The 21,682-nt window shown below is 42.3% G+C and overlaps 1 pseudogene; it reads left to right on the forward strand.

The window, feature by feature from the left end:
• Positions 1 to 21,682, forward strand: part of LOC112412996 (40S ribosomal protein SA-like) — a 62,813-nt pseudogene that overhangs the window by 18,705 nt on the left and 22,426 nt on the right.

Consider the following 21,682-nt stretch of genomic DNA (forward strand, 5'->3'; position numbering starts at 1 on the left):
TGAAAAAATAATACAAATGAAATTATTTACAAAGCCAAAATAGAGTCACAGATGTAGAGAACAAACTTATGGTTACCGGTGGGGGTCGGGGGGAGGGATAAACTGGGAGGTTAAGGACCTACTGTATAGAACAGGGAACTCTACTCAATACTCCGTTGTGGCCTATATGGGAAAAGAATCTAAAAAAGAGTGGATATATGTATATGTATAACTGATTCACTTTGCTGTACACCTGAAACTAACACAACATTGTAGATCAACTATACTCCAATAAAAATTTATTTAAAAAAGGATGAATTTTCTGTTATAAGAAATACACCTCAATTTTTAAAAAAACCTCCATCTTTAGTTCCACGTGTAGTTCTTTTTTTTAAACCTCCTCCCAAATCCCATAAATATATATTTTTTGGTTAAATCTAATTAAATAACACTCTAATTCTGGCTTTGATCCACGTCGTCAGGATAATTTTAGCTATAGGAAGCCAGACATTTATGTTTTTGCCTGGATTTGGAAGTCTTTCTAAGGATGCCCATCACCCCACATCACTGCAGTGCTTCTGCGTAAAGGTTATCTAGGGTTGAGTAGCAAATCACATCACAACTCAGCCGCTTAAGACAACAGACTTTGGCTATATCAGAGCTTCTAGGGGTCAGGAATCTGGGAGCAGAGCTGGGGGGTTCTGGCTCATATTTTCTTGTAGGGTTTCTGTCAAGCTGTCTGTCAGCCAGGGCAGCAGTCCCTGGACCCATGACTACGGCTGCAGGACATGCTTTGAAGCGCCCTCCAGTGGCCGTTGGGCAGCGGACTTCAGTTCCTCACCACGAGACTCTTCATAGGTCTACTCTCAACAGAGCTTCCTCCCAGAGTGAGTGATGAGAGAGAAAGAGAAATGCCAGCTGCTGTGTCTTTTTAACCTAATCTGAGACGTGACACCCGTCACTTCTGCCATATTCCACTGGGCCAAAGACCAAGCTAGCAGATTGTGGGCGGGCACTGCACAAGGGTGTAAACACCAGGACGCAGGATCACTAGGGCCATCTGGGGGGCTGGCTGCTCTGGGGAGGCAGCAGCTTTCAGACTGTACGAACCCCAAACTCAGAAACTCAGTGACACTTCCCGAAGTGCCGTCACTCAGCTAGACAGAGACCCCACTTGAGTGCTGTAAGGTGAAGGCTCCGGTTCAGCAGGAGTGACACCCAGGGGTCCAGCTCCCCCAGGAGCTGCCCCGGGGGCAAAGCGTGCCAGACCCGGCATGAGGCGTCTCTGAATGCACTCTGCGAGCTCCTCCCTCCGTGAGCTTGGACAGGCCGCTGTCCCACTCCAGGCCTCTGCCTCCTGATTTGTAAAAGAGACGGTATGATTAGACCAGTGTTTTTCAATCTGCGATCTCTGGGCTCCCAGGAACCCAAGAAGGTACTGCCAGGTGAAGCTCTGGTTTGGTCAGGCCCCATGTAAGAGTTCATTTGGTAAAAAAATAAATAAATAGAAGTATAATGAAAGGAACACAGGTAAAAAAAGAACGAAGTTGTCTTGAAAGCCACTGTACTCTATGATGTTTGAGCCCCCTGTGCCTTCACTTTTTTTTTTAACATCTTTATTGGAGTATAATTGCTTTACAATGGTGTGTTCGTTTCTGCTTTATGACAAAGTGAATCAGTTATACATTTACACATGTTTCCCTATCTCTTCCCTCTTGCGTCTCCCTCCCTCCCACCCTCCCTATCCCACCCCTCTAGGTGGTCACAAAGCACCGAGCTGATCTCCCTGTGCTATGCGGCTGCTTCCCACTAGCTATTTTACGTTTGGTAGTGTATATATGTCCATGCCACTCTCTCACTTTGTCCCAGCTTACCCTTCCCCCTCCCCATATCCTCAAGTCCATTCTCTAGTAGGTCTGTGTCTTTTGAATGTCCTGATCTCTCAGCAAAGCCTTCACTACATGATCACCCTCAGTCACGGTAAAGGTATGCAAAGAATGTGCAGTTACGTTCCATCCCGGGGTTGGCTAGCCAGAGGGAAATCGCCCTTGTATCAGAGGTCACAGTAATTGTCATTCAGTCGTTTTCTTGTTGTCTGGAGGGGGAGTAATCATAAGGAAAGGGCGGTGTCGGCAGTGTTGAGAAGGGGCCAACATATCTGCATGGAAAGAGAAAGGTCAGTCATGGAAGTTGGAAGCCCGAGCACCGGAAGGAGCGCAGGGGGAGAGCGCCGGGTTGAGAAAGGGCTGCATCTGGAGTCCTCTGAGCTCTGCTCTCCTCACTGTGATCACCTCAAGCGTGGCCAAGATGAGCAAACGAAGTCGTGGCTCACTTGGAAAGTGTATAAACAGGGGAGGGAGGCTGTAATACGATAGGGGTGGTGGTGCCGCAGGGGAGAGGGCAGGAGGGTCCCCTGGAATGGTGGCAGCCTCCACCCACTCCCTTTCCACACGGGAATGCAGGCTCAGTGTTGCAGATCTTCACATTTTCCAGGAGAAGCCAGAAATCCAGGTTTTCATGTGAAATTTTCCAATTTTAAAACTTGCCAAACAAAACTTATCACTGCACCAGACCTGATCCATTGGTCCAGTTTGCAACTCCTGAATTCCAAATGAGTGACTCCATTTTAAAAACACCAGGAAAATTGGATTAAAATTTCCATTCTCCTTCTGAGAATTTGGAGGCACATTATTCAACTACCAAGTCCCTACTGTGTGCCAGGCACAGAGAGGATTCTAGAATGTTCTCATTTTCTCATCACCTCTCTGACCACAGAGCCCACTTTCTCCCTTGCTCCATCTGTTGCAGGAAGGGGGACCCCTTCCAGGACCCGAGAGCGGGCTCTCGTCTAACACTCGGAAATGAATTGTCCGAGGAGACACACGTGCTGACAAAGCAGGAGACTTTACTGGGAAGGGGCGCCCGGGCGGAGGGCAGGCGGGAAAGGGAACCCAGGAGAACTGCTCTGCCACGTGGCTCGCCGTCTCGGGTTTTATGGTGATGGGGTTAGTTTCCGGCTTGTCTCTGGCCAATCATTCCGACTCAGGGTCCTTCCGTGTGGCGCGCACATCGCTCAGCCAAGATGGATTCCAGCGAGGAGGATTCTGGGAGGTTGGTAGGACACATGGACTGGTGTCTCCTCTCTCCTTTGACCTTCCCTGAATTCTTCTGGTTGGTGGTAGCTTTTTAATTCCACGTTCCTTACCAGGAACTCCTGTTGTAAGAGAATTCATGCAAGTGGTTACTATCGGGGCTGGCCAGGGCGCGTGGTTTCGGTCAGTGGCTCCCCTAACACATCCATTAAGTTTTCCAAACGTGGGAAAGTGGGAAAAATAGAAGGGAAGGAGAATCGAAGCCTGGAAGAAAAATTTGGCCAATGTCTCATTCCACAAGCGGGGGTAAAATTATGCCCCCAAAGTCACCACCTTTGTTCCCTCAGAAACTAGCCCAGCGCTCATTACGTATTTATCGAAAGACTCAATAACGATTATAGCATACATCGATGGATCACCCACTGTGTGCCTGCCCAGTGGGGGCATAATCGTATTACCAGGCATTTTATTCCTCATAATAGGACCCCTTTGTAAGATGAGGAAACCAAAGCCTTAAAGAGGCTAAGTTACTGGCTGGAGTTCACAGAGCTCTCAAGCTGTGGGGCTGGGATTTAAATCCAGATGTGCTGACGTCAGAGCACACATTTTTAACATTATACCGAATGAATGAATGAATGAGTGAGTGAGTGAGTGAGGCCCTCATCCCTTACCCTCCAGCCCCACCCTGCCTCCCAACTCCTGCACTGGTTCTGAGACTTAAAGGCCTGAGTAACATATTTTCAGGTCTCCCAGAGGAATCTTGGGGCCATCAGTTCCCTTAGTGGCTCAGGAGGCTCCTACTTGGCACGGCCTCCCAGGAGCGGTCAGTGTTAAACAGGAGCTCAGCCCCCTTCCTGTCACGCTGATACACTTGGCATCATTTGCCTTTTAAACGTGGTGAAAGGGAAAGATTCAAGAAAGCTGCAGGTTTTATGCATCAAGGAGGGGTATTATTTACCAGCGCACTAGTTTCTGTTATTTTTTTCTGTACCTTAGTGTATAATCAGAGCTCATAAATGTGCTACTGTGTGGGAGGTCTACATTTCCTCCCGATTAAGCATCCCCAGATGTTCACAGATCCTGACAATTTGTGCCTCCCTGCCTGCTTCAGCTCACCTTCCATCCTCACTCTTCCGCTTTGCTCCAGCCCAGGAGGAGCTCGGAATGTCCCGCCCTGCGGTTGCCCTAATCAGTCAGCATTCCCCAGTACTGCAATTCGACCTCTGCCTGTGTCTGTTTCTTCCTTGATGTGGTTGAGCATCTACTGTCTGCTTTGACTCAGAAATCTCTCCTTCATTAGAACCTGACTCCCAAAGGCAGCTGGATTTCCTTGCTGCTTTTGGAGAGCACCAATAGGACTCCCTTGGTGCAACCACAGAAGTCCCTATGTGATACATGCTGGCCTGACGGCTAGACAAGGGATCAGCAAACATTTCTCTACACCGCAGTTAGCAAACTTGCAATTTCAGGGGCTGTTGGGATGAAACCAGGAAATACTGTGGTCCTTCAGATAGGCCCAATGGTCTATGTTTGCAAAGTATCATACCCAGAGGATACTAGGGCTAACCCAAATAGGGGCCTCTGTTTTCCCCCAAATCCACCCAAGACAAGCTCCATGGGCTTAACGGCTCTGTCCCGAGGGCTTTGGCCTTTATTCCCCAGGAAAAGACAATGAAAGGATCTTAGAATGACATAAGACTTGGAATCTGCAGAACTGGGGTCACATTCTCACTCTGCCATGTATTGGTTCTGGGATCTAATAAAATCACTGAATTTGGGGTTTGTTTTCCTCACCTATAAAAATGAAAGTAATAAGGACAAAAATTGGCTCACAAAATTATTGTGAGAATCACATAAATTGGCATCTGTGAATGTACTTGGAACAGAGTAGCTTTTTTACCAAATGTTAGATGAATTTCTTTAATGAAAGAATAAAGGTGGGGCTTCCCTGGCGGCGCATTGGTTGAGAGTCCACCTGCCGATGCAGGGGACACGGGTTCGTGCCCCGGTCCGGGAAGATCCCACATGCCGCGAAGCGGCTGGGCCCGTGAGCCATGCCCACTGAGCCTTGTGCATCTGGAGCCTGTGCTCCGCAACGGGAGAGGCCACAACAGTGAGAGGCCTACGTACCACAAAAAAAAAAAAAAAAAAAAAAAAAAAAAAAGGTATCCCCTTTCATTTTCCCTTCTCACCATTGAGGTGAAAGAAATATCATTACCTCCAGTGAGGAGCTCTGCACCCAGACCTGAGGCCACTTCTCTCTCAGCATGATGGTGCGGTCCGGTCTGTCCTAGTCCTGGCTTCTTCTCTCTACCTGGCCAAGAAGTCTGGTGTCACTTTTTACCTCTACTCTTTTAATTAATTTTTTTTTATTATGAAAAATTTTACGTCTACCGAAGAGTGAAAAGAACAATATAATGAACAATCTACCACCTAGTTAGCATTTTGCCATATTATATATTATGTTATATATGTGTGTATATGTATGTATGTATGTATGTATGTATATATATATATATATATATATATATTTGCTGAACTACTGCAGAGATAGTGACTCTTCATCCCAAAGTATTTCAACATGCATTTCCAAGAGAAGTCATTCTTTTATAACTAAATTAACATTATACATTAACCAAATTAACAATTTCCTAGTATCATCTAATACCGACTTAATGTCAAATTTTCCCAAATTATTTCCAAAATAGATCTTGTAACTTTTTTTGGAATAGGTATCCAATCAAAGATGCACTTGGTTGTTATGTCTCTTAAATTTTTAAAAATCTAGAACAGACTACTTCCCACCCACCCCCACTCCCAGCTTGCCTGCCACATACACACACTTTCTGTCTCCTTTGATGCTAATTTTTTTTTAATTAGGGTATAGTTGTTTTATAATGTTGTGTTAGTTTCTACTGTACAGTGAAGTGAATCAGCCATGTATATACATATATCCCTTCATTTTTGGATTTCCTTCCCATTTAGGTCACACAGAGCACTATGTAGAGTTCCCTGTGCTATACAGCAGTTTCTCATTAGTTATCTATTTTATACATATTAGCGTATATATGTCACTCCCAATCATGATGCTAAATTTGATTCCAGGGCTAAGATGGTGATCAGCCAGACCTCCATGTTTTTAAGGTAGAGTGCTCTCCTTTGTGATTAGCGAGGTATGGGGGTGAAGGGGAGGAGGGGCGGGGAGGAGGAGAGTTGGCTATTCTCTTTCCATTCCCCAGTTCCATTTGCTCCTCTAGTGCTGAGGGATAAAGAACATTCCTGGTTCTTCAGGAACAACCGTTGGTTCTGAAAAAAAAAAAAAAAGAACCTCTAGGTGACTTTGACCAAAAGAGAAGTTCAGGGAAGGGAGAAATTGCAACCCTAAGGAGATGATAGGAATATTCATTCATTAGATGGCATCTGAGTCAGCTCTTGAAGATTGGATTGGCAGATGTGGAGAAGTGTGTGAAGGGTGTCTGGCAAAGGGAACAGCATGAGTGAGGACATAGAAGCAGGAAAGTCTGGTGTGGTGTGTACAAGGAACAGTGAGCCATTTACTTTAAATAGAGGGTGGGCTAGCCATACTGATAATACCCACAGTGGTGGAAAATACATACAAAAGGAGCCAATTGTTGTCAACCGTGGATACCCTCAGGGATCCAGACGTCAGAACAAGCATTGCTTTGCGGTCCCCCTTGAGTCAGAAGTAAGGCTTACTGTACTTTGCGAGGGTGCAGGGGAGCTCTTTCCCCTTGGGTCTTCCCCCTTGCTGTTCTACTCTTTATCCCTGTGGTCTTGGCTCCACGTTATTGCCTCATTCTTTACCTCTGCAGCCAAGCCCCACATCTCCTTGATCTATGCTATCTCCGGATAGCTCAAAGGAGGCAATCCAGTCTCTCCTGCTAGATTGATTGCCTCTCATGACTTTAATACTTTATTATGATAAAATACCCTAAATCAAGGATACTGAGAGTCACAGGGGTGTCAGGAACAAAGAACCCTGTACTGATGAGTGAGTCAGGCGGAATCTCCAAGTGATAGGAAATAGGGTTGGTAGGGTTGGTTGGGATTTGGTCATCAATGGTTTCTGATCAAGGAAAGGGCCAGATCAGAACTCCTGAAATGTATCAATCTTGCAGCGGTGCATAAGTGCATAAAATGGCTTGGTGAAGAGAAGTGATCTGAGGAGGGGAGATTCGGGTAGAGACACCAGCTGGCAGGTGGCAGGTGACTCTAGAAGCATGGATATCACTGTGCAGAGAGAATGTTGAGATGTAGCAAAACAGCAACAAGGATGACTCCTCAGTGGACACCCAAGGGCTGGGAGGTAAAAAGAAGCACCTGAGGAGAAGATAGAAAAGACTCATCCTGAGAGGGAAGAGGTAAACCGACCCATCCCTGTACAACACGAGCAAGTGAAGGCATTGCCTGCAAGGAAGGAGTGGTAATAGTATAGTGCCGAACTATCTATATTTTCACAGAGATAAGAAGTGAGCAAGAGACTTTGAACTGGGTGGACATGTTTCTCCTCCAGCCCTACCACTTGCTCGTCTGCATCCATCTCCCTTTCCTGTGGTCCTCCTCTGCCATCCATAGCTCATCTCTCCTCTGAACTCTGGGACCATCTCTTTCTTCCTTCATGTTCCATCAGTCCCTCCTCTCCCTCTCACCCTGCTCGGCCAAGAAGAGGCTCAAAGACTCTTCTATCTTAAAAACACAAACCAACCAACCTTCCTCAATCTTATATCTACCTCCAAATCTTGCCCTTTTTCTCTATCATTCCACATTTAACTCTGGGAGGAAGTTATCTTAGCTGCATCCGTTTGTCTCCTTTTACTCATTCCTTACTGCTGCCCAACCTCCCTTCACCAAAATGTTCTCATTATGATCACTGATGTCCATACAGTTAAATCCAATGGACAATGTTTGGTCTATAGCTTATCTTGACTCTGTGAGTCATTGATAATATTAATTACTTTCTTTTTCTTGCAGTCTCCTCTTGCCTTACCTCTGAACACCACTTATTCCTGTTTCCTCTCATGCCTCTCTGTCCGTTCCCCCTCAGTCTCCTCTGCTCATGCTGTACACACCCTTGGACACCCTCGCGAAGGCCCATGGTGACCACTACCATTTTCATTCTGATGAGTGCCAGATCTGTGTCTCCAGCCCAGACTTCTTCTTTGAGCTCCAGAACCATATATGGTATCTAACTCTCTACCAGAGAACTCAATTTTTATTCAACAAATCCTTATATACTCTGTAGCAGGTACTGCTCTAAACACTTTATGAAATACTAGCTTATCCACTTCCCCAACCCAAATTGAAAACCTCCATGACCAGAATTGAACTCATCACCTTTCCACCCAGCCTCCTCCTTCTCCCCCTGTGAGGCCGGCATTGTAGAAGGGCATCCACCATTCACACAGCTGCTCCAACCAGGAATTACTGGCTCTTCCTATGCGTACCTCTCCCTCACCACCCAATCCTTGCCCTTTCTCTCCAAATACAACTAGTCTTCAAGACTGGCTGATCCCACCGCTTTATCACCTCCCACTGCCACTGCTTTAATTCAGGCCTTCATCACTTGTGACCTGGATCATCTAGAGACTCTCCTGCCTCTGGTCTGACCCCTCTCAAATCCACTCTCCATGATGCTTTCCAAATAATTTCTTCTAACATACAGTTTGAGCCTGTCTCCATCTCTGCCTTCATGTTTAAGTCCTTCCATTTTGCTTCAAGATTTAAAGATGAATAAAATTCTCAGACTCAGGAAGTAAGGTTAGGGGGTCCAGGTGGGCTCCGGAATGGCTAGCTGTCTCATGCCTCTGAATATTCTTGCTATGCCCTTCCCCTCTTTTCTCTATAACCATCACATACTCCTCCATATGTGACTTTTGCTCTCAGAAGACTTTCTTATTCCGATTTAAATTCCCTTTCTTGGTGTTCCCATAGCATACTTTGTATATATCTGCTGTTGTATATATCATTCTGTCTTTTTTTTTGTGGTCTCATCATTGACTGTAAACTTCTTAAGAGGAGAGATTAAACATTATTAAACTGTGACTCCCCAGTATTCAAAAAGCTTCTCTTGGATGAATGAACAAATAAATGAATGAATAGCAATAACTGAGTAGCATTATAATTAAATATTTAAGGATGTGGGGTTTTAGAACAATCTAGTTCAGTTCAATCCCAGTTCAACTATCATTTACAAGAGCTATGACTTTGGGCAAATTTCCTAATACCCGGCACCTTGATTTCCTGTTCTATACAGTTAAGATTAATGAGAGAACTCCATCAGTTCAATGTGATAATTAAATGAGATTATCTATATAAATTAAGTAGCAAAATACCTAGCTCACAGTAATGCTTAATAAATGTTTGCTATTATTACCATCTTTAAATTAGGAAATCAATTACTTTTTTTTTTTTTTTGGAAATCAATTACTTTTGAGGCGCTTGGAAGTAATTTTTTAAATGTAGATGGAATATTCTCCCTGAAATGTTTTAAATTAATTTTCATACTTTTTACTATGTATTGTTACTGTTGTTAATTTGCAGAGTTAAAACTTAGTTTATAGCTAGGAAAAGTTCAGCCCAGCCCCTGGCATATCATCAAAACTTCCCCCAAAATGGAGCTGAATTCATAAGATGATCCTACCCTGTTGAAGGTCCCAGAGTCAGATGGCTAGGGAATATACTCTTTCATTCCAGGAACTAGGGAATGTTGCCACTCACTTATGCTTTAAGCAGTTTCCTGACTCAGAAGCCTGATGATCAAGATATACATTTACCAGCACCCCAGATACCCACTAACTGTTTGTCCCCAGCACATTTCAGAGACAGTCCTTTCTTTCACTGGTTGGAAAGGGCATGGGGATGCAAAGGCATTTTCATATTTGTAAAAGCAATACTATGGATCCTTCAGAACACTTAAATAGAGCAGAGTTAACTCTAAGCCTAAACGCAACTAGTTTCTGACCTAGCCGCGGATTTGGAATATCCACGTAAGGAATACCCATCTTGAGCAAAAAGGAAAACCGACTATAGAATTTTGAAAGCCTGTCTTGGTTACTGAGAGCTCATTTCAACAACTGATTAAACAATATCACAAACTTAACTGACAAACCACTCATCAGCTCAATTTCTTCTATTAATACCCATTTACCTGAATGTACATTTACAGTTGGAGCCAGTCCAGCTGCTGCTGCCACCAGATGGTTTATAGATGCATGCTGAGACGCATCCGAAAAGTAACATCTGGAAATCTTTGAATCACATTCTTCTTGCTAAAATATCCCTGGGGGAACAGGGGCCTCAAAGAGAGAAAAACCCAAACTTTTAATGTATATTGTGAAGGATGTGAGATGTTAAAGTTTTTCTGTCTTAATTAAAAGTTCCAGAGAAGAAAACAGAAATTAATCTAAAATTCTAATTGAAAAAGCATTAACGCTATCGATAAAGGAGTATCACCTTTCAAATTGTATTATGATATCATTTATGAGAGCTCATCTTTAATACAAGTTTATGAAAATGCCCAACCACTCATAAGGTCTACACTCAAAACCATTTGTCCAAACGTGGTGACAGATTTGCACTGACCCTCTACATGCACATTTGCTCCAAGGGGCCTGGAACAAAAAACTTCCCTGGGTTGTTCCCAGGTTTAATGAGATAATGAATGTGAAAGTGCTTTGTAGAATGAAGAACACTTTGTAAACTGTAAAGGGCTACATTAACACAAGATTAGTCACTGTTAAAGACAAACTGTTTGACAGAACTCATAGTACAGCAAATAATCGTGGGTAGAGCAAAGAAAAATGATTAGCTCAGGCAGATACAAAACCACAACTAAGTCTTTATTTTCAGACCAGTGATCAAACCACCACAATTAAAGGGTCAGCTCGCATTACAGACCTGGGGTGGAGATGGGGAGGCTGTTCCTGTTTTTTTTCCTAACTTTGAAAATACTCTATATAGAATATTATCCTAATTTGGGACTTCCTTCCCTACCTGTGATTTCAGACTTTCTGGGGCCACAGGGTTATTATCAAGTATCCATGGATCCTTAATGCTGAGCCAGCCCTGAGAGTAGCCTGGACAATGTGTACTTACTAGGCTCTGGTAAATATTTATTAAATGAATGAATGAACCACCGCATTCATTTACATACTAGTGTATTTCAAATTATGTAAATACCATTGTATTTAGATTACCTATGGCTGCATAACAAACTACTCCAAAACTTACTGGCTTAAAACAACAATGATCTTGTCATTTCTCATGATTCTGTTGGTTGCCTGGGTTGTCCTGCTGGTTCTACCTGGGATCATTCATGTGGCTGCATTCAGCTAGCAATCAGCTGGTGACTGGACTGATAGCTCAGCTGGGATGGGTGGGCCTCTCTCTCCCCTTGTGAGGCTAGACCAGCTTCCTCACATGATGGCAGCTAGGTTCCAAGAAGGCAAACCCCAGAGAGCAAGCACTTACCAAGCTATTGCTGTGTCAAGTTTATTGATGTCCCCTTGGCCAAGCAGGTCACTCCATCCAGAGTCAATGCGACAGGAAACTAAACCAGGGGGTTGTTTTTTTTTTGACCAATAGTGTGACAATCTATAACAGTGTGATTAATTAATTGCAAATTCAGAGTTACTGAATTCATAAGAGCTTTTGGTCATAATGTTCTCTCAAGCATCAGAATGTTCATTAAAGTTCAGACATTCTTGTGAGGCTCCACTAAATTGTTTGGCAGTTTAAAGGGATCCTTGTAATCAAAAGAGATGGAAGGAATTTAAAGTATTTGATCTTATTGATATATTTGGGATGAGATTTGAGGTATTTGGAAAATGTTGCTTTAATATTTATTATGTTCTCCACCATAGTAGGACGATGAGTGCTAACTGAAGAATGTTTAAAAAGTTAATACAGGGGCTTCCCTGGTGGCGCAGTGGTTGAGAGTCCGCCTGCCGATGCAGGGGACCCGGGTTCGTGCCCCGGTCCGGGAGGATCCCACATGCGCGCGGAGCGGCTGGGCCCATGAGCCATGGCCGCTGAGCCTGCGCATCCGGAGCCTGTGCTTCACAATGGGAGAGGCCACAACAGTGAGAGGCCCGCATACCGCAAAAAAAAAAAAAAAAAAGTTAATACATTACTGCACTTTTGCTAGAGGGCTAAGATGGGATGTTGGTTCTTTCTCATCCAGGGCAGAGCACATCACCCTTAACGCCTGAGGCCCACCCCTGGCTCCTATGACTTTAATGTGGCAGAAATCAAGGATAAAGTACCAAAAAAGTCAACTTTTGCAAAAAAAAAAAAAAAAAAGCAACGTAAAAAGCTGGCAACTGACAAATATAAAACTTCTACTTTTACATACTAGTTCTATAGTGCCAGCCAATAACTATAGAGTGAGAAAGGCATCAAACAGTAACAGGAGAGCAGGCAGGGGAAATGGCAGGTGAGTGAATGTGCCCACTGACAGAGAATCTAGTGGTCATCCTGTTCAGAGGGGTGAAGTCAGAAGTGGGAACTTAAGTGTCTTGGTGAGTTGGATATTTTCCTTGGTGATAATGAGTCTGTGCTTTCTTTGGGCGATCAATCAACTAGCGATGTCGAGAGATCCAAAAGGAGAGCAGTTCCCTTCCAGGGGAGCCTCCCTACAAGGACGCTCGCTACACGTGTGGTCAGAAGGCAACGCGTTGGCTTGTGGCCCAACTGCAGGCAGCACCGCTCTGGCTGACCGCAAGGGGCTGCATTTGGGTACGTGGCCACCAGAGTGGCGTAAGTTGTTCACCCCATCTTTATTGGCACCTTCCGGGCCCCACCCACACAGTTTTCTATGTGATCCTGACGTTTCTCTTAAGACCTTTCTAGCAGACCATTTTCCCAGTTTCTCCTCTGTGGCTCAACACTCCTCTCCAGTTTCCTCTTTGTTTACTTGTTCTTTCCATTAATTTACTCAACAAGTCTTGAATGGCAGCTGTGTTCAAGGTTCTCGGTGAGGTCCTGGAGCTACACGGGGCAAATACAGTTGGTTAAGGAAGACATATCCCCAAATAGCCTCCAAAACGCAGGAAGTGCTAGTAAATGTCACACGTGGTAGAATAAAGGGTCAGAGGAAGGAACTGATCATTTACGACCACTGCTTCTCAGCTTGCTTCACGGCCCCTTTTCCTCTTTGCCAGGATTCACTTTCCAGCTGCTTCTGTCTCCCTCACCAGCCACCCAGCCACTCTGGCTTTGATACCTCGTCCCAGCCCTGATCATTCTCCTTAAATCCCAACCACCTTTTCCTCTCTCTATTAGATGTTGTCATTGAAGGATTCTGGATCTTCAGTCAGGCAGCATGGTGGCTAAGGCTGAACTTATTCTTCTGGGACCTACTGTCACTCCTGTATTCCCAGACTCAACAATGGCTACAAGTAACCTACAAGAAACCTTAAGTAGTCTTGGACATATCCTATCTCTGGGCTCCTGAATTTACCTTGCCAAATACTTGTGGGTTTTACCTTCGTTTTACCTGGGAAATGCCTCATCTCATCCTCTTCCTATTAATCCCCAGGACCATCACACCAACCTACTAACTGGACTCACACCTCCATCTCTTTCTTCTCTAAACTATACTCCAGGGACTTCCCTGGTGGCACAGTGGTTAAGAATCTGCCTGCCAATGCAGGGGACACAGGTTCGATCCCTGGTCCAGGAAGATCCCACATGCTGCAAAGCAACAAGCCTGTACACCACAACTACTGAGTCTGCGCTCTAGAGCCCTCGAGCAACAACTACTGAGCCTGCGTGCCACAACTACTGAAGCCCGTGCGCCTATAGCTTGGGCTCTGCAACAAGAGAAGCCACAGCAATGAGAAGCCCGCGCACCACAACGAAGAGTAGCCCCCGCTCGCTGCAGCTAGAGAAAGCCCGTGCACAGCGATGAAGACCCAATGCAGTCAAAAAAAAAAGAAAGAATAAAAAGCATAGGCTCAAGGGCCAGCCTGATAAACTATCCTCCACTGAGACCAGGGTGATTTTTTTTTAATATATAAAGTGATCATGTCACTTCTGTGCTTCAGAACTTTATCATTGTACACAGAGTAAATTTTTTGGCATGGCATAGAAGACTGTCCGAATGTGATCTCAGTTCCAATATGTTAATACTTCCCCTCCACCGCTCCACCCTGCCCGCACCACACACACACACACACACACACACACACACACACACACACACACAGATACTTTTAACTCCTTCAAAAAGCTCCTATGGGAAAAAAAGCATGAAAGTCTCAAAAGTGAAGAAAATCGATTAGTAGAGTACCTTCTGTGAAATGCTGGCCTTGCCTAGTGTGATTGTCAGGGACGGTCTAACCCTATACGGACTGTGCACCTCTGATTGCCTTTGGTGGGCGAGGCTGTTTCACAACTCTAGAATTAGAGGTTAAGTTGTGGACAATGGATGGTAATGCAGATGTCTTCTTCCACAACAGGGCAAATGATTCCTTTTCATAACTATGCAAATAAATTTTGTCTCACAGAGACTACAAACTACTGTAAGCCGAATCTTGATTCAAACTGATTTTGACATCTTACTGGTTCCCTCATTAATTAAAGAATTACATAACATCCTTGGTACATGTTCATTTTAAATTTCTGTGAGAGTCATCAATTTACCACTTGACAATATTTTGAGGATTTTATCAATCATCACCAAGATGCTCCAGTGTACTTTCCTGGGGGAGCCAGGGAAACTGCTTTGGAAGAGAAGTCTCCCTCCTGGGTTGCTTATGCCTAAGCCCATCTTTTCTTTGCCCCCAGAGTGCTCCTTAATTGACAACAAAACCTTAACTTTTTTCCTCAGTTTTTTATATCAACAAAAATTATGTGTTGTATGCATCAGCTTACACATAATTTTCAATATTTTAGGAAACTTAAAACCTTGAACTAATATTTTTTTACATAAATTTATTTTTTTTTATATTTATTTTGGGCTGCATTGGTTCTTCATTGCTGCACATGGGCCTTTCTCTAGTTGAGGCGAGCGGGGGCTACTCTGTTTTGGTGCGCGGGCTTCTCATTTCAGTGGCTTCTCTTGTTGCGGAGCACAGGCTCTAAGCACGCGGGCTTCAGTAGTTGTGGCACGCAGGCTCAATAGTTGTGGTTCACGGGCTCTAGAGCGCAGGCTCAGTAGTTATGGTGCACGGGCTTAGTTGCTCTGCGGCATGTGGGATCTTCCCAGACCAGGGATCCAACCCGTGTCTCCTGCATTGGCAGGCGGATTCTTAACCACTGCACCACCAGGAAAATCCCTTGAACTAATATTAATTGAGCCAATAAAAGGAAAATACTGGACACAAGTATTGATATTTATTTATTTTTGTTTTCATTTTCATATGCTATAGAGTGGTTATATTGGGGGTCATTTAATAAACATGGTCATTTTTGCCACTTTAAGAAGGTGTACAAGGATTGGGTGACAGTAGAAAGTTGTGCTTTGTGTATTTGAGATCTTTTTCTGGCCTGCTAAAATGCTTGTATACGACTAAGGTCAATCATCTATTGTGCAGTTTTCTTTATAAAACAGAAATTAATTACTTTGATTAAAAGTAATGGTAATATAAGTGGTTAAAACTATATAAGAACAATAGTGATGAAGAAAAACAACTTTATGCATTTTTTTATTTTCAAGGGAGAAAGAATAGTTTCATCCTAAAATAAGAGTTTGTTACAGTCAGAATAAGAATGAAGGACAAAACTCGAGAAAAGTACATTTTATTTGCTATGGTTTTTGGGTTTTTTAAATTTATTTATTTAATTTATTAATTTTTGGCTGCATTGGGTCTTTGTTGATGCGTGCGGGCTTTCTCTAGTTGCGGTGAGCAGAGGCTACTCTTCACTGCAGTGCGTGGGCTTCTCATTGCAGTGGCTTCTCTTGTTGTGGAGCATGGCCTCTAGGCACATGGACTCCAGTAGTTGTGGCACGTGGGCTCAGTAGTTGTGGTGCACAGCCTTAGTTGCTCTGCTGCATGTGGGATCTTCCTGGATCAGGGCTCGAACCCATGTCCCCTGCATTGGCAGGTGGATTCTTAACCACTGTGCCACCAGGGAAGCCCCTTGCCTTGGTTTAAAGCATCTCAGTCTGAAAATAAATTTATGAACTCTTAAAATTTTGATGGGCTTGCTTCCCTGGTTTATTAATGCCCTCGTTTACAACGTGAAAGATTATTTACCATCTCTGTCATCTACCTAGAAATCAAAGATTCCATGTCTTTGCAGAATAATTTTCTGTGACGATGTTGACTTTATGATGTTTTTGATTATTTTCTTAAAGTTTCTTTACTTGTGAAAGGGCTGAGTTTCTATAGAATTGTATTATTTTCTTCTGTTTATTTTTAAATATTTTATTGTAATTAGATTAAGTTGGTAAGTTGGTATTGTTTCTCAATCACCCATGATCCCATTTTAATCAAGTGATTAAGATAGGATTAAAACTCCTCTGACAAGCTTTTTAATTTTGTCCTCCCAAGATCGAGCCCTAAGCTTAGAAAGAATAAAGTAAAGTTTCTGGAATATTATTTGCACCTAAACCTATCATTGAGGTAACCTAAAAGGCCCATGGAAAATGGCAACAATTTGTTATTTTGCCTCATAAAAGGAGCAATGTTAGAAATAATTAGGTTTGTTGACATGCCCATATTTCTTAACAAGCTCAACATTATTGTAAAAGCTGCATAAGAATTACCAACTCATGGGGCTTCCCTGGTGGCGCAGTGGTTTGAGAGTCCGTCTGCTGATGCAGGGGACACGGGTTCGTGCCCCGGTCCGGGAAGATCCCACATGCCGCGGAGCGGCTGGGCCCATGAGCCATGGCCACTGAGCCTGCACGTCCGGAGCCTGTGCTCCGCAACGGGAGAGGCCACAGCGGTGAGAGGCCCACGTACCGCAAAAAAAAAAAAAAGAATTACCAAATCATGAAAAAATCTTCCATGAATTAAGTTAGAACAGGTAAACTATTATTAATATAAATTTTTTAAATTGTATGCTTTATGTGAAATCCCTGGAAACTTTTCAGTGTACTCACTGTCCTTAATATGTTTTTACTTTCAGGGGAAATCACTGCTCAAACTCATACGAAATGTCCCCCAGGAGAGGATTTTATTTTTCTATATACTGATATGATCAGTTAATGTGATAAATTAACCTCAGCCTTTCTGTCTTCGTCATTTACAAATAATTTTTGCTTTAGTTTGATGCTTGCCTGACGGCTCTTTCATAAGCTATAAACTAGAGTTTCTCTTGTCAACTAAGAAAGAGTCTCAGAGCTTCATGGGAAGGATTGCATCAGGGACTTTGAACCATTGATACTCCAAAGAATAGATTCTCAGGGACAAGCTTCTGAGCTGACTCCGCTTGGACAACTTCAGACCACACCAGTGGACTGGGTGGGATTTCCAGGACTCATTTTAGTCTGGAAGCAAATGGCTTTCTGAAAACAAACTGCTGACAGAAAACTCAGCAGCAGAAGAATTAATTATATTATTAATTGTGAACTATAGTATATTAAGAATTAATCACTTACATCAGATTGAGTGAACTTGATGAGCTAAGTTTAATTGGAGCTACTCGTTTGGAGTATTGTTCATGTTGCTTTTGTGTGTCTGTGTTTGTAGGGTTTTTTTCTTCATTGGATACATCAGGAAACCCTTTCTCTTTCTTCTTAAGCTAACTCTAACCTTCACTGTAGTAGACTCTGCTTTGCTACCTGAAGTTTAGCAAATGGTACCCAATTCTCCCTGACACGCCTCTCCCCTCATCCTTCAATTCAGAAACTCTTATAGTCTCCTAACTTTCCTTGAACAATATAGTTATTGCATGGGTTTAATTAAAATGTCTTCTTTTTGCCAGAATATAATTTAAAACACTGACTTGACAACCAAAGCCATCCACTCTATTTAGAGAAAGACGGAGCACCATATTTAAGAAAGATTCCCATTTAATTAGATATGAAAAAAGCAACATATGTGGAGCCAGTGCTCACAAAGCTCTCTATCAGGGAGATTGTGAAAGCTTTGGAAAGGGGCAAAGAAGAGGACCTAGTGTCCTATCTAGACCACCCTCTAGGTTATCTCTCTGCTATTCATTGTCTTTGTGCTGTGACACAACTCTGTATGTTGTAGAAATTAATAATACATTTTATTCTCATCCATGGAAAAGCAAATTGTGTCTGTGCACTTGATTACTGCCCTGTGGATGCTAAGTGGTTTCACATAATTAAGCAAATTTATTTCTATATTCCTGATGGCCTATATAAGTATCTCCTCTTTGATTTCTCCTTTGAACTAGTTATAATGCCCTGCTGTTTCCCATATTAGTAAATGGGTTAAATAAAGCCTTTGGCATGAGTTTATTATCATGATTTTACTTTTGTTAAAAATTTTTATTTTTTTTAACAGTTTCAGAGGTTAGCCTAGCTACCCAATGGATTTACCTGACAGAAACAGGTAAATTGCATTGCCTCAGGAGTGCGCTCCATGGGGGCGTTAACCCAGATATATCTCTTCTTGACACCCACAGGTGAGTTCCAAGTGACAACAGAATTTAACTTTGCTAACTCTCCCCTTCTCTGGTTTATTTTTATTCTTCCCTACTGGATTTTTGTTTTTGTTTTGTTATGGCCGATGAGTTAGTTCCCATTGTTGGTAGGAATGATTAGGAATTTGGTTTTATAATCTCACAATTCGGGTGATTTCTCTAGAAGGATGACAGACATCTATTCTCTGTTGGGAGAGATGACAGATAATTCAGTTCAGTAGGGTTTTTTGTTTGTTTGTTTATCCATTTGTCCTTTTATCTAAAATCAATTAATCATTTAGTGCACAGTGGGAGAAGAACAGCTCTTTGGTATATTTATAACTGAATTTTTTTTTTTTGTTTCTGTATTTATCTGTGGCTGAAGTTACAGATTTAAAGCTATAAGCGCTCTGCGTGTCTGTCTGTCTGTCTGTCTCTAATTCAGAAAGGCCTTTATCGCTCATTGTAAGACTATGGAAAGATTTCCTATTTTCTGAAGGCTCAAGGTTTGTCATGAGTTTGCAGTCCAGCTGTTGGCCAGGGCTGCAGTTTTCGTGTGAAATCTCGACTGGGCAAGAATCTGCTTCCAAGTTCACTCATGTGGTTGTCAGGACTCAGTTCCTCATGGGCTGGTGGGCAGAGGTCTTCAGTTTCGCACTGGCTGTTGGGCAAAAGCCTTCCTCAGTGTCTTGCTACATGGGCTTCTCTAGAGAGCAGATCACAGTGTGGCAGCTGACTTTCCTCAGGGTGAGCCAGAGAGCAGGAGAAAGCTGCCAAGAAGGAAGTCATGGTCTTCTTGCAACCTTGGTATCAGAAGTAACATCTCATCACTCTGTCATATTTTATTCATTGGAAGAAAGTCAGTAAGTCCAGCCTACGCTTAAGGAGAAGCAATTACAGAAGGTATGAATACCAGGAGGTAGACTCAGTGATCGTCTAGAGGCTGCCTACCACAGATCTCAAAGAGCTTTTGTATATGTGGGTTATAGAACTGTCAATATTTCCCATATTAGAAATTGATATTCAGAAATTTTACAAATATTTATTAATTGGCTCATTTAAAGATAGCAATGATAGATGCATTTCATGTTAACATAAATAACATCTTAGCATTATTATTAAAATAATTTCAATCTCATGGACCCCTGAGAGAGAACTGCTATCTTAAAGTGTCAGTTTGCTCCAGAATGTGAAAGAGCATAATGAAGAAAAAAGCTTGGAAAGTTACGTTTCTTTTCCTTGGTTTAACATACCTGCATCTGAATAAAAAGTAATGAAATATGTTAAAATATAGCAAAGTCCATTCAATGCCAATGGGCTTACTTGGTTTACCAACGAATGCATTTGACTATAACATGAAAGGTTATTCTCTGCCTTCTTCATAACCTTCCTGTGTAGTAGAAACTCTGGGTCTTAACAGCATAATTTTCAGGACTTTATATTGACTGTATTAAGGCCTTTATTATTTAAGAAAAAACAAAACAAAACAAAGAGTCCTCTCTTACAAAAGAACTAAGGTTCTTTTCCATCCCATGTTATCTTCTGTGTTTATCCTTTAATGTGTGATTGTCATTTTGATTGAGTAGGTAACCAAGTTCTGTTTCTCTTCACCCATGACCCTATCTTAGTCAAGTGTCCAAATTTCCTCTTACAACATTTTTTTTAAAAATGTTTGCCTACTCAAAATTAGATCCTAGATATAGGAAAGAATAAAACTCTTTAGGATCTCTCTTACATCTAAAACTATCTTTCCAGTTCCCTGGAAAATCACAAAATTTGTTCTTTTACCTTATAAAAAGAGAGGTATTAGAAAGAATTTGATTTATTTGATGTGCTTTTACTACAAGAGTTACATGGGAAGAGTTGTCACATCAGAAAAGATACTCATTCTACCCTAGGTTAAATTTGGATAGATAAAATGTTATTAATATAAATATTCCAGGAATTGTATGCTTTGTGGGAAGTCCCTGGGTAATGGTCAATACCCTTGCTGTTATAATGTTTTTTCCCTCTAGGATAACTGATCAAAACTCTGATGAAGTAGTTTTGCAGCATTTTCCTACACTTGTCAGAGTCCTGGAGGTGCTTTGCCTGATATTAGAAAACAACAGTATCTTGTTAGCCATAATAATTTTGCATATTATTAAAATGTTTAATTGGCCACAATCTTCTTTTATTTGCATAAAGCATCTTCTAGGCCAGTAGATGTCAAGCCGGATGCACATCAGACTTATTCTTGGAGTTTTATAAAAATTCAAATATCTAGGCCCTACTCTACACCTACTGAATATTTTTTTTATATACAGCAGGTTCTTATTAGTTATCTATTGAATCTTTTTACTTAATATTCTAAGAAAAAATATGCCTTTAGACTATTATATGTTAACCTTAAGATTTTTCTATCTTTATTTTATGTGCCATTGAAACAACCAAATTTCTTCAACCAGTGTATTTTTCATGTTACGAAACTTCATCAGACCTTTCACGTTTGAAAATGGTCAATTATAAAATAACCATAGCCATTATTATTTCTGTGTTGTGGAAATTTTTTTTAAAAACCACCCAAATGAAAATAAGCAAAGCCTATTTTTTCTGAGCTTACTATAACAAGGGAGTCAGCCACCATTGCTTGCATCTTGGCAGAAACTCAAAGGCGGGTAGAGGAGTGGGAAAGCTCTGTAGTGGGAAAAAAGGGAAGGCTTCAAGTATGCCCTGATTGGAGGCTGTTGACCTGGAGAAACTGGAGGTGTCAAATTAGAAATGGCACATCCTGTGTGATTGGTTGGGGGGGCACATTTAGCTTTGCTGGTTGGCTCTAAGTTGGAAGCTAGGGCAAAAATTCAGGAAGCTGTCAGTTTTTAATCAAGTGTTGGCCATTTGGGGCTGATTGCTACAGGAATTATCATTTGGCTTCTTGGACGGGTTGGCTTCTTGGGCTGGTTGCTGCAGGTTGTGGGTCAGAGTTCTACTTTTATATATAGTCTGGCCCTAGTCCATTGGAATATTCAGTCTCCCATCATCATTTACAGATAGCTTTTGTCTCACTGTCT

This window comes from Neophocaena asiaeorientalis, unplaced genomic scaffold, assembly GCF_003031525.2.
Source record: "Neophocaena asiaeorientalis asiaeorientalis breed wild unplaced genomic scaffold, Neophocaena_asiaeorientalis_V1.1 scaffold62, whole genome shotgun sequence".
Classification (NCBI taxonomy): Eukaryota; Metazoa; Chordata; class Mammalia; order Artiodactyla; family Phocoenidae; genus Neophocaena; species Neophocaena asiaeorientalis.